Below are 12,500 nucleotides of genomic sequence, written 5' to 3'. Positions count from 1 at the left end.
GAGCGGGAGCCGGGGGTATTATAAATGTATATGTGTAGTAATGTAGAATCCATGGTCCAGGATGGAATCCCCGAGCAGGAAATGTTGATTGTGCAGGAACACGGACTCGCCCAACTGAACCCAGGGCCCGAGGTGGGTGCGGCAGCGGCCGCGGTGTATGACACCTCCCCCCCCCTCTCCACCAAGACCCTTCCCCAACCCTTGCCGAAACGGCTCAGCTGAGTGCATCCAACATGGCCCAGCTATGCGCCATGCTGGCGGCAATGAACGAAAAAATGGATGCAAACACAAATGAAATGAAAAACGAAATGAAAGGCATGAACGAAAAGATGGATACATTCACAAACGAAATAAAACGCATGAAAACTAAAATGGTAACAAACATGAAGGAAGAAACGAAAAAGTTCCGGGGTGAGACGCAGAACATGGGCCAATGCCTGCAGGCGGGCATGAAGGCCGTGACCAGGGAGCTGGGAATGGCGACTCCACGTGTGGGAGCAAACGAGCTGGGTGGGGGTGCAACGGCTGACAGGCCCGCGGTGGAGGCGGGTGAAAAAATAATTCGTGGAACGTGTTGGGCGAGGGTCGTGACGATGACCGAAAGGGAAAAATTAAATGGGGAGACCAAAACGTGTGAGACGAGACACGAGGTGACGACAACAGAAATAATAGTTGAGACAAGGGAGGTAAAGGGTGAAGAGTTGGCAGAGACACGGGAGATGGGAACGATAGAGGGAAGACTACACGATGAAGACGGGGTAAGTGACGCGCACGCACACACGGAGGTAGTGGAGGACAATGGGGTTGAGCTCGCGGAGCGTGTTGGGACCCGGTGCGAGCACCTGGATGGCCTCCTCCAGGAACGAGGGGAGGGAGTATGCCCCCTTGAGGCGAGTCACGACCAGGTGAGTTCGGTCGTGCTTTGCGAGGTTGAGGGGACGAGTGCTGTGGACGGGTGCACGGAGAGCTTGGGGGGTGTAGAGGCCCCGGAGACCCCTGTGGGGACACAAATCCCCAGTGTGGTTGTCCCTGTGTGTGTGGTGCAAGGTGTGAGTGCGGAACCGTGTGTGGAAGCGACCCCGTGTGTGAGTGGTGTGGTGGCGATGGTGCCGGAGTACGTGCTTCCCAGCACGCCGTGTGTGGATGAGGCACGGAGTGTGAGTGAGGCACCGCGGGTTAGTGCCCCCGCGTGTGTGGGTGAGGCACCGTGTGTGGAAGAGACCGCGTGTGTGAGTGTCGCCGTGTGTATGAGTGAGGTACCGCGGGTGAGTGCCCCCGCGTGTGTGGATGAGGCACGGTGTGAGAGTAGTGAGGCATGCGTGAGTGAACGGCCGTATGCAAGGGAGACCGTGTGTGTGAGAGAGCGGTATGTGAGGGAGATGTCGGTTGGCATGCGGGAGCACGCAGCCGCATCTCCCGGTGTGAATGTGATGGAGTGGACTGTGTGCGTCGTAACACGCAGGTGTGCGTGGGTTGAATGGCGACGACGACGGCGACAGAGGAGAGAAAGCCGAGTAGCGGCTGTAGTTGTTTCGCGGACCGTGCCGGGTTCACCCAGCAGTGAGCACGCGGTTCGTGCTGTGCAACGCACGAGACCGCCACGTGCTCGCTTGCGAGAGTGAAGTCCCGGTCCGGAAACGCACGCGGTGGATTTGCCGATCCCGCGGACGGACAAAGTTTAGGCAGGTAAATGGATTTGGACCGGACGGGTTCTCCACGCGATCGTGTGTGTTAAGCTCCAACGGGCAAAGCACATGTGTTCGCGTGGGGAACCCCTCGAGACGTGTGGCTTGTGTTTTTTTTTATATGCGCACGGTGACGTCATGGCTGCACGTGGGGTTGGAATCCGGCAGGAGGGGTATCTCTGCCGGATGGTCCCGTCCAAGGAGGGACGAGGAACACGTGCAGCTGCATGACGTCACGGGCAGTTGCAAGGTGCAAAGAGCGCGAGTTGCCGCGCAGGTACTGCGCATGGGAAAAAAAAAAAAAAGAAAGCCTCACTTTCGGGTGCAAAGGATTCCTGGGCAAGGGGTGAAAGACCCCCTTACTTGGGCACAGGATGGAAACTAGTTAGGGGGAAGGGTTAGCTTAGTTAGACCGACTTCATGGGGCAGGGGTAAGTCCTCATGGAGTCCGTGGAATGGATTAGTTAGAGGGATTGTAGCCAGATTTAGGTTGGGAAATTGATTAATGGGATTATTTGGAGACCGTGACAGACTTGTGAATGTGTAGAGGGGACGTAGCTTAGCTACGTAGTGTTAAAAGGAACGTGCTACTAGTTTAAGGGACGACGTGGGAGCACGAGTTAGTTAGGGGAGGTAGTTAGAAGGATGGCAGAATTCAGCGGTGTGTGTGTTGAAGAGTTGGTGAGTTGTGAGGTGAGTACATGGTGAGTGAGTGAGGCCAGCGGGTCTGTGTGTATGGAGTGAATGGGGAATGCATGGTGCGATGAGTGATTGGGGGGAGGAGTGACTCCCGCCCAAGGGACCCCGGGGTCAGTTTCAAGTGAGTTAGGGGGTTAGTCAAATTGAAAAATGGAGGTCGTTTTGTTGTTGGTGGGAAAGTAGGCTCGAGACCCATTTGGAGGGGTGCAGGAGCCCTGTTGACGGGCTTGGGAGCGTGGCTGCGAAAGGTGAGTATCGCTGAGTGGGTACCCCGGGCACCAGGCTAGTCGGCCGCGGTAGGCCAAGGGCCCATGGGGGGCCGGGATAGAGTAGTGGGCACGGGTGCGCCTGCTTGGTGCGGGGGCCCGGGGCGCCATTAGCCGCGTGGGCAGTGTTGTGGGCACGGGTGACCCTCGGAAAGGGGCCCGGGAGGCCGGCCTGCCACGTGTGCGTTTCAGGGGAGGTGCCATGGGGGGCACTCCCCGGTGTTAGGGAGCTGGTAGGCTCGGAGGCAGTGTAGTGCCCAGGGGTGCCATAGCGGGAGATTCGGCAGAGGGTCGTGCCTGCCAAAGGGAGCCACGTGTCCCAGCCAGGAGACCGTGTGAGGGCACGGAGAGAAAATTGGGGGGCGAGGCCCGAAATTGTAAGGACACCAACACAGGCGACGGGAATCTGGGTTGTTAGAACCAATAGTTTAAGCGAGTGGCGCTTGTTGAAAGCCCCGGGGTAGTTTAACAGTTAAATGGTTAGGGTAGATTAGGAGATGTACCCCTCCGCACCATCCATCCCCTCGCTGTCGTTGTGGGCCGCTGGACCCACTTGGTGTTAAGATCGCCGAACTCTGGGGAGGCCATTCTGAGGCTTCGTTGGGCCTCGACACAGGACGTTAGCTCTCCCTTGTTCCCCTCCGGGAAGGGAACGTAGGGGTTGGGAGTAGGCTAGGTGACAGGATAGGTTAGCCGAACAAGGACGATAAAGGGGGTTAGGGGACGATTTATAGTGGGGAAGTAAAAAATAAAAACAACAAAAAAATTAAGTTGGGGCGAAATTGGGGTTTGACAAATTAAGGGAGTGGGTAGGTACAGTGACAGGCAAAGGCGATAGGTGGGAGGGAGACAGGTAGGTAGGTCCGAGCCCGCCTTCCGAGTGGCCAGCACCACCGCACTCCCTCCACCAACCTCCACTGAACGGCAAAGGCTGGCCACTTCATCGGCTGGCCGTGTTTTACTTCAAGGCGGAGGCCGGCCAACTTCATCGGCAGCTGTTGTTTTGCTGCAAGGCCTGTGCCATCGGCTGGCCGTGTTTGCTTCAAGGCCTGTGCCGGCCAGTTCATCTGCTGGCTGTTTTTCTTCAAGGCCTGTGCCGGCCAGTTCATCTGCCGGCTGTGTTTGCCTGCAGCGGCCTTCTTCTGCGGGCTGTGTTTGCCTGCTGCCTTTGCCATGCCATGCCCACTGCCCATGTTCACCAGCCCCGTTCAATTTTGCTTTGCCCCCCCCCCCCTGTTCATTGCCATGTGCGCCAGGATCGTAAAAGCAACAGTTTGCAAGCTGCGAGAACTGCCCCGTTGGCAGCTACAACACGGGCCTGCAGTGGCGGCCCGTGCACCGTGTTTGTGTCCATGCATCCATTCGTTGTGCTCATTGCGTGTGCCACTTGAGCTGGCACAGAGACTGCGTTTGTGCAGCCCATGCACCGTTGTGGTTCACTGCATTCAGTTCAAACCGCTCATGCATCCATTCGTTGTGCTCATTGCGTGTGCCACTTGAGCTGGCACGGAGACTGCGTTGTGCAGCCCAAGCACCGTTGTGGTTCACTGCGTTCAGTTCAAAAGGGAAGGCCTTGGACTGCGTGTGAGCAGCCAGCCACGTTCCCTGTCACCTGCATTGTATTGAGTCAGAGACTGCATGTGGGCAGCCTGGCTCCCTGCTAACTGCTTTCTTTTTTGCAGAGTTCAATGATCCTGGGCCATGGTTTAGTGTAAAATTTGTAAGTTAAGGTTAAGATGTACTGTACATATGAGTGCGCCCCCGGCATGTTTGTCTTAGCGCCGGCAATTTTATTTAAGTCGTCCGTGTGAGTGGGTTTGTTTAGATAGTTACGCAGCACTCAGGTTATTTATTTTGGGGACATGAATACCATGAATGTCGCACTCAGGGATCCGTAGGTAAAATGTACTAGGGGAAAACTACACATGATGGCACACGAAAATTTGACGACTCGGGACGAGTCTGTAAAAAGGGAAGGGGGTAGTGTTGTGGTTACCAGATTCGCAAACCACCATTCAGGTCCCTTAGGTGAGGTATCTCGGTAAGTGCATGTGTAGTTAGGCCCAAACCCGTTGTCTAGTGGGAATACATGTCATTTATACGTGCTGCGACTCTTCAGGATAGCCGTTTTTCTTTCACTATCTTTATTTTGGACCAACAGCCATGATCACAACCACAACATCAACCACCGACCACAACCACCGCTTCACCACAACCGCCACGACCTTCACGCACACCTCACAACCGTAGCATCGCCACCGTTCTTGCCCCGCTGTGGGTACCGGTGTTGGACTCATGCAGAACGCGCGTCGAACAGCGTGTACAAAATCACGGATTTTCTGCTTCAAAAACGGATCGAAAACGACACACGCCCACTTTTTGCCGTCCAATCGGTGAGCGAGGGGCGACTGGCCCGCCCCAGGGCGATCGATATATGCAAATTTGTGGATCAAAAACCTTCACGCCCACTTTTTCTCGGGCCAATGGGGAGCGAGGTGAAAGGTCAAAGGGAGGGGGTCAAAGGCGAAGTTACGGGGGGATAAAAGGACGGTGTTCGTCAGTCAAAGGAGTCGTAAAAGTCGGAGCGAAAGAGTCAGCAGAACGAGAACGAGGGGTCGGAGAGTCGCAAGAGAGAACGAGGGAGAGTCAGCAGAACGAGGTCGGAGAGTCAAGAAGAGGAGAGTCGGAAGCAGAGGGTCAAGACTTCGCGGGCGGTGGAGCTGCTCGTCGTGTGCGTTGGAGTCGGAACGGAGGGGACGGAGCTGTGGAAAGGCGGCGACACCAGACGAGGGGGTGCTCGCGTCGTGCAGGAAGCTGCACCCGAGGGAGGCCGACAGCGCGACCTGGCCGAGGTGGAGACGCTCGTCGCACATAATAAAGATCCTCTATACCCCGAGCATCAGCAACCCCCTCCTGTTTCCCCCCGCGCTGAGATAGTGCGACCAAGGGGGCCCCGTTCCCACCCCCTGCCAGGCACTGTCCACGAGGCCCGCGGGTTGCGGGGCCATCGCCGCTCCGCGTCTCATCACCAGACGGGTAGGCCCGACCCGGTCTCGGCCCCAGGCCTACCTCATTCTTGGGGTATTTCTTTTCCTTGGTTTTGGGTATGTGTTGTCGGCGCCGTCTGTGAAGTAGAATTGTATAAGTGTTGCCGTGTGCTCGGTAGTCGGTATTAGCTCTGCACTGTGTTTTCGCTTTTATATTTGCTTTTTGTGTAAATGGAATTATGTTTTCTTTTTTGTGTGCATTTGGTGGAATTGTATTTGTGTGCTTCCCGTGTGCCGAGAATAAATGTGCTTTATTGTTGAACTGTTTCCCGCTTCGCTTCGTCTTTTCCTCCATTGAATCCCCATCTTGCTTCACGTAAAGGGTTGGTAGTGGGCTGAATACGCCCGATAATTAATCGAACCGTCGAGGTTGACGATAACACCGCTCGGTTATTCTGATAGTACGGAACGGGTCGCTTAAGTGGCTCATGTCCGAAGTCGACCTGCGGCGAGGTGCGATCGCCCGGTCTACCCTCCGCGTGGGTACTTAGGTAGTTCGAATTTGGCGAGCAACCCTATCCCACGCGGGGGCTGATTGGCTCGATCGCGGTGAGACCGAAAGGTCCACCCGTGACTGGTTCCCGGCGTTAGTCCGAGAGGGTCACGACTGGATTGTCCGTCCGGTGGGCGACGTGCCGCGATTCGAGTTACGTGGCCGTCGCACGCCGGCGGGCGCGAAGACCGCAACAATATATATATATATATATATATATATATATATATATATATATATATATATATATATATATATTCACCCCTCTCCTCTCCTCCATATAAAGTAAAAAAGTATTCACCCCACCCTCATCCCCCCCCACCCCCCTCCGACCCCACTCCAAATTTTTCACATTTTGATGCCACCTGACCTTATCTGATGATACTTTCAAATCAAACTTAATACATAGAGTCGAAACAAACGACTCCAAAGTGATGAAGTTAAAAAATTAAGATAAAATGTGAATATGTTTGAGTAACAAAGAAAATCTGATGATTCTCAGTTGTATACGTATTCAAACAGGTCAGAAAGTCTCCATCTCAGATCCCTGGTCAGAGTCCAAGTCTCACATCCATAGAGCAAGAATGGAAGCACCAAGGACCTGAGGGCTTGGACTTTCGTCCTCCCGCACAGGTACCGGCAGCGCCGCACCCCTTGATCCAGTGAATCCATGACTCCCCAGGCCCAACCCAGACGTCTGTTGACCTCTGACTCATAGCCAGCAGAGACATGAATATCACTGCCATGGGAAGTGAATCTCTCCATGACCTCAACATCCTCACCACAAACAGGTACAGACAGGACAGCAGCATCCAAGATGTCATTGAAAGCCTCGATCTTAGTTTTGACCCAGGAAAACGATAATTTATAATCCAAACTGTTTGTGTTGGTAGGCTCCGACTCCTCATTCAGCACCTCAAGGGCCCCCAAAAGGATATCTGGAGTCTCTACAAAGATGACTGCATTAACGACGAAATCAAGGTCAGAGATCTTAACATTCCCAAATTATGCACGGCAGCTTTATCTTTCCGTCATCCTCCCCAGAATCCAGTCCATACAAGTGCTGAAATGTGTGGGGGCCAGCACACACCGCCTGACAAAATAAGTCAGAGATGGCATTACCACATCTCACAGCACTCTCAGTACCAGAGTAGAGTTCAGACATCAGATCGATCAGTTTTGGTGGCACCGCACACAGACCAAGAATCCTCCAGAGGACATCCCGATTCACTGAATCGAACGCTTTACAGAGATCAACATAGGCTGCAAGCAGCCCCTGCCGAAACTCTCATCTGCGTTCGGTGAGGACACGAAGAGCAAGGATACGGTCAATCGTTGACCTTTTTGGTGTAAAGCCTGAATGCTCTGGACGCTGGTGCTCAAGCAGATGGTGAGGTGAACCCTCTCAGGAATTATCCGAACAAAGACCTTGCCCGGCACTGACAGCAGCGTCACCCCTCGGTAGTTGTTGCAGTCTTGGAGATCACCCTTCCCTTTCCAGAAAGGGACAACAACGCCCCTCTTCCAGTCAGTTGGGATGATGCTTGTGTACAGAACTGCCTACAACGACACAAGTACAGCATCTCTACCAGCCTTGAGAAGTTCAGCATGGATGCGACAGATCCCTGGAGCTTTACCCCATTTCAACCGGTTCACCACAGCCTGTGTTTCCACAAACGAAGGTGGGCCACAGTTGATTGGAGGGTCAGCAACAGTGATTGTTGCACCCCTGACATCCAACTCAACAGCTGGTGGATCAGCCTGGTACAACCGCTCAAAGTAACCGGCCCAGCGGGCCTTCACTTCGGACTCCTCTGACAAGAGCCTACCACTCCCTGCTCTAAATGCAGTGCTCCGAGGGATGGGCTTGGATGAACGCAATGCGCGAATTCCCCTGTAAGCGGGACGAGAATCACTTGACCCCAATTGATGCTCTACCCCCCTCACAGATTCCTCACACATAGGCCTCCTTGTCCACCCTTAGCGCACGTACAGTTTTACGCCTCAGCTCCCTGAACAGCTCAGCTCTGCCATTCAGCCTGGCCCTGCGACTCTGGTCAATGGTATCCAGTGTCCCTTGAGAGATAAAATTCTTCTTCGCCCGACGGTGAATTCCAACGCATCCACTGGCAACATCAAGGACGGTGGTCTTGAAGGCACTCCACAACTCTTCAGGATCTTCCAAAGCACCCTGACCCCCCAAATCTCCACTCAGCTTGTTCGCAAACTCCTCAGCTACCCCATCATCCTTGAGCTTGCCAACATCCAGCCTAGGCTGGGATGGTACCATTCTCCTGGATTTAAGGTGCAACTTAAGACTTGCTACAACAAGCCGGTGGTCAGTATTGAGGAATTAATCACTCCGGTCGACCCTGAAGTTGTGGTCATCCTCCAGCGACCATCAATGAAGACATGGTCAATCTCCTTTGCCACACCGCTGGCATTGGAATACCAAGTCCAGCGATGAGCTTGTGGGCGCTGAAACCATGAACCAGCCACCCATGAGTTCTTGCAAAGTCAAAGAACTTAGTGCTATTCAGGTTCACAGTTCCTGACCCATGGGGACCAACACACGTCTCATAAGCATCCCTATCAGTTCCAGTCGATGCATTGAAATCCCCCAAGACTAGAAGTGTATCTCGTCTGGGGCACTGATCAACCACAGACTTGAGCGTGGCACAGAATGTGTCCTTCACGGTGAGATCACTCGCCTCAGTCGGAGCATAGACAGAGAGCAGGGAAATGAAACCCAAGGAGTGACGAATCCTTCGTCTCATAATATGCTCGTTGACCGGTGTTACCTCAAGTCAGTTTATTGGACAAAGCTCCAGCAACTCCTTGGGCATGGTAACCAACAGAGTGACCAGACCAATAGTGGGTGTCACCACCCACCATGATCTCGCCGCAATCCAGTCTCCGAACCTCAGAGAGTGCTGCAATACCGATGTCCAAACGCTTAAGCTCAGATGATAACAGAGACAGGTGATCATCCTCTCTTAGGGATAGGACATTCCAAGCACCCACCCAAAGGGACCGCCTCAGGTTAACCCAAGGAGACCGCCGTCTCGTGGACGACACCTCAGCACCACTCCAACACACTCTCCCTCAATCTGACCCGGGAATGTTACCCCGTGGTTTCCCTCCTATGATCAAAGATTGGGGGTCCCGAAGGCTTTGCCCCAATCCCGTCATCCGGTGAGCTGCCCTGCGAAGGGAAGCTGCACAGGAGGTACTCCCACGGAGTGGGTTTTCAGATTTCTTTGCGTTTTTGTGTTTTGCGGAATGAAGGGTTTTACAGTGGCCAGAGTGCAAATCCTGCCACCAACCTCCTAATAAAGAAGTAACCCAACTGCAGGAGGACGTCCGCAGACACAGTTGGGCGCTAGATATGGATGGCCGTTGGCTCACAAGGAGCTCCTCCGCCCTTTGACAGGTTTTGTTTTTAATCCTGCTGGGTGTCCATATCCAAACACCCTCCTCACCAGAAAACCTGGTGGGGGAGACGGTTTATTCGCCGACAACCCAACCATGGAACATGTCAGTGCAGGTTTACATGATACCTTTAGCAAGTCACATATCTGATCTGGCCTGACCTGACAATATTCAAACCCATTACCTAATTGACCCGAAATCACTTCAGGAGTAAATTATTTGTTTGAAAGGTTACAAAATAAGTGTAATCGGTTTCACCTGTATGTAATCAGTGGTTTCACTGAAAAATTAATCCCTCCCACTTATTGAAGGAGTTTTAAGCTGAAACTCACTTGATCAACCAACAAGGCAAATATGAACACGAAGGAGCTTTCCAAAGAAGCCAGACATAAAGTGGTGGAGAAGCACCTTTCAGGAGACGGTTAGAAGACAATTTCAAAGTCACTCATTTATCCCGTTGAGTAAAGAGAAATCCATCATTAAGAAGTGGAAGACGTATCACACCAACCAGATTCTACCCAGATCAGGTCGCCCATCCAAACTCAGCAGCCGGGCAAGCAGGAAACTGGTTTGGGATGTCATTGTAAATCCAACAATGACTTTGAAAGATCTGCGAGGCTCTATGTCTGAGATGGAGGGTCAGTGTTCATCAATCAACAATATCCCGTTCCTTTCACAAAACTGGCCTCCATGGACAGGTGGCAAGAAAGAAGCCATTACTGAAAAAGACATCCAAAAGCTCGTATGAAGTTTGTGAAAAACATCTTCATGATACTGCAGCCATGTGGAGAAAAGTTTTATGGTCAGATGAGGCAAAAACTTAACTTTTTGGTCTAAATTCAAAGCGTTATATCTGGCACAAGCCTCACACTGGACATCACTCAGTCAACATCATCCCTCTTGTGAAGCATGGTGGTGACAGCATCATGTTGTGGGGTTGCTTTTCATCAGCTGGGACTGGGAAGCTCGTCAGGATAGAAGGGACAATGGACGGTACAAAGTACAGGAGGATCCTTGATGAAAACCTGCTCGAGTCAGCCATGAATCTGATACTGGGTAGGAGATTCACATTTCAGCAGGACAATGATCCGAAGCACAAAGCTAGAGCCACACTGGAGTGGCTGAATAAGAATAAAATTAATGTTCTCGAGTGGCCCAGTCAAAGTCCTAACTTGAACCCAATTGAACATTCATGGAGAGACTTGAAGATTGCAGTCCATCGACGATCCCCATCAAACTTGACAGAACAAGAACAATTTTCATGTGAAGAATGGGTGAAGATTTCACCATCTCACTGTACAAAGCTGGAAGAGATGTACCCACAAACACTCATAGCAGTCATTGCTGTAAAAGGTTCTTCCACCAAGTACTGACCTCTAAGGGGATGAATTCTTGTACAACCAGTGAATTTTGATTTGTACATGTTTTTTACAGTTATTCCTGACATGTAACCTCCTTCAACTATAACAGTGTTTAGTTTGATCTCTTCAATTATGAATAAAAAATTTCATTTGGAAAAATTGTTTCGACATCATTCATATTTCATCTAAATGTGCCATTATTGGTAAGGGGTGAAAATTTTTGCAGGCCACTGTGTGTGTGTATGTGTCTATGTGTGTGTGTGTATACATATACTGTATATAACAATAATTTAAGGTGGTATACAGTGTCTATATCTTCAATATATATATATAAAGTTGAAAGTGTGTCTGTGTGTCTGTGTGTTTGTCTGTGACCTATGCACGCGAAAAGTACTGGACTGATCCTCACCAAACTTCACATGCTGACAGAACATGTACCCGGGAGTGTCCCGATGTAAAAGAATTGTACTTCCGACTTCCGGTTTCCGAATTATGACGTCATCACTTGGTTTCGTAACGTTAATTTTTCAAGTTCAGCCGATTGACATGGGGCCAACGCCATATACAATATATCTAACATATAATTTTAAGTTTTTGTTTGTCTGTTTGTTTGTTTGTCTGCACGTGCTAATCTCCTGAAAGGTGAAAGATCGGAGATAACCACTGAAACAAAAAATGTCGGGATGGGCCCCGGGAAGGTGATAGGCTATGTGGCAAGGCCCCTCGGCCGGGGGGGGGGGAGGGGTGTGCTTCCCCCTCACCAACCACCTTAGCCTATGACTGCCATGGCCCAATAGGGAACTGATACTGTGCTCGCGTCAGACATATGTATTGAAGATTAAATTCATTCAAATTAAATAGGGTGCATTCACCTGGTATATCTATATAATGTAAACTGTGGTGTCTCGCCATGCATTTTTGCGTTTGGTTGTCTCCAATGTCCGGCGGCCACTTCTGGCACTGCTTTTGAAAAGCTCTACATGCATGCAAAGCTCAAAATTTGACCAAAAGAAATGTATGATACCAAACGAGATGTATTTGAAACGTATAAACACAAAATGGAATCACGGTTTGTTTATTAACAGTACATTAGGATACGACCTTGGCTGACAGGATGGCCTCGATGGCCCTCCCTCTTGCTGACAGCAAGAAACTGTGGGAGAGGGAAGCGAGGAGGTAAAGAGAAGAGACGGGAGAGATGGGGAAGGGGGCTAGAGAGGTGGGAGAGAGAGGGAGAGAGAGAGAGAGGGGAGGAGAGAGGGCAGAGAGAGAGGGGGAGAGACAGGCGAGAGAGACAGGGGTGATGAGTGATGAGAGAGGTAGAGAGAGGAGTGATGAGAGAGAGAGGAGTGATGAGAGAGAGGGGGGGGAGAGAGAGAGAGAGAGAGAGAGAGAGAGTGATGAGAGAGAGGGGGGGAGAGAGAGAGAGAGAGAGAGAGAGTGATGAGAGAGAGAGTGATATGAGAGAGAGAGAGAGAGAGAGAGAGAGAGAGAGAGAGAGAGAGAGAGAGAGAGAG

This window comes from Eptatretus burgeri, chromosome 11 (genome assembly GCF_056783735.1).
Source record: "Eptatretus burgeri isolate ZD-2024b chromosome 11, Ebu_testis_v1, whole genome shotgun sequence".
NCBI classification, from domain to species: Eukaryota; Metazoa; Chordata; class Myxini; order Myxiniformes; family Myxinidae; genus Eptatretus; species Eptatretus burgeri.
The sequence above is the reverse complement of the archived record's forward strand: the minus strand, read 5'-3'. Positions refer to the sequence as shown.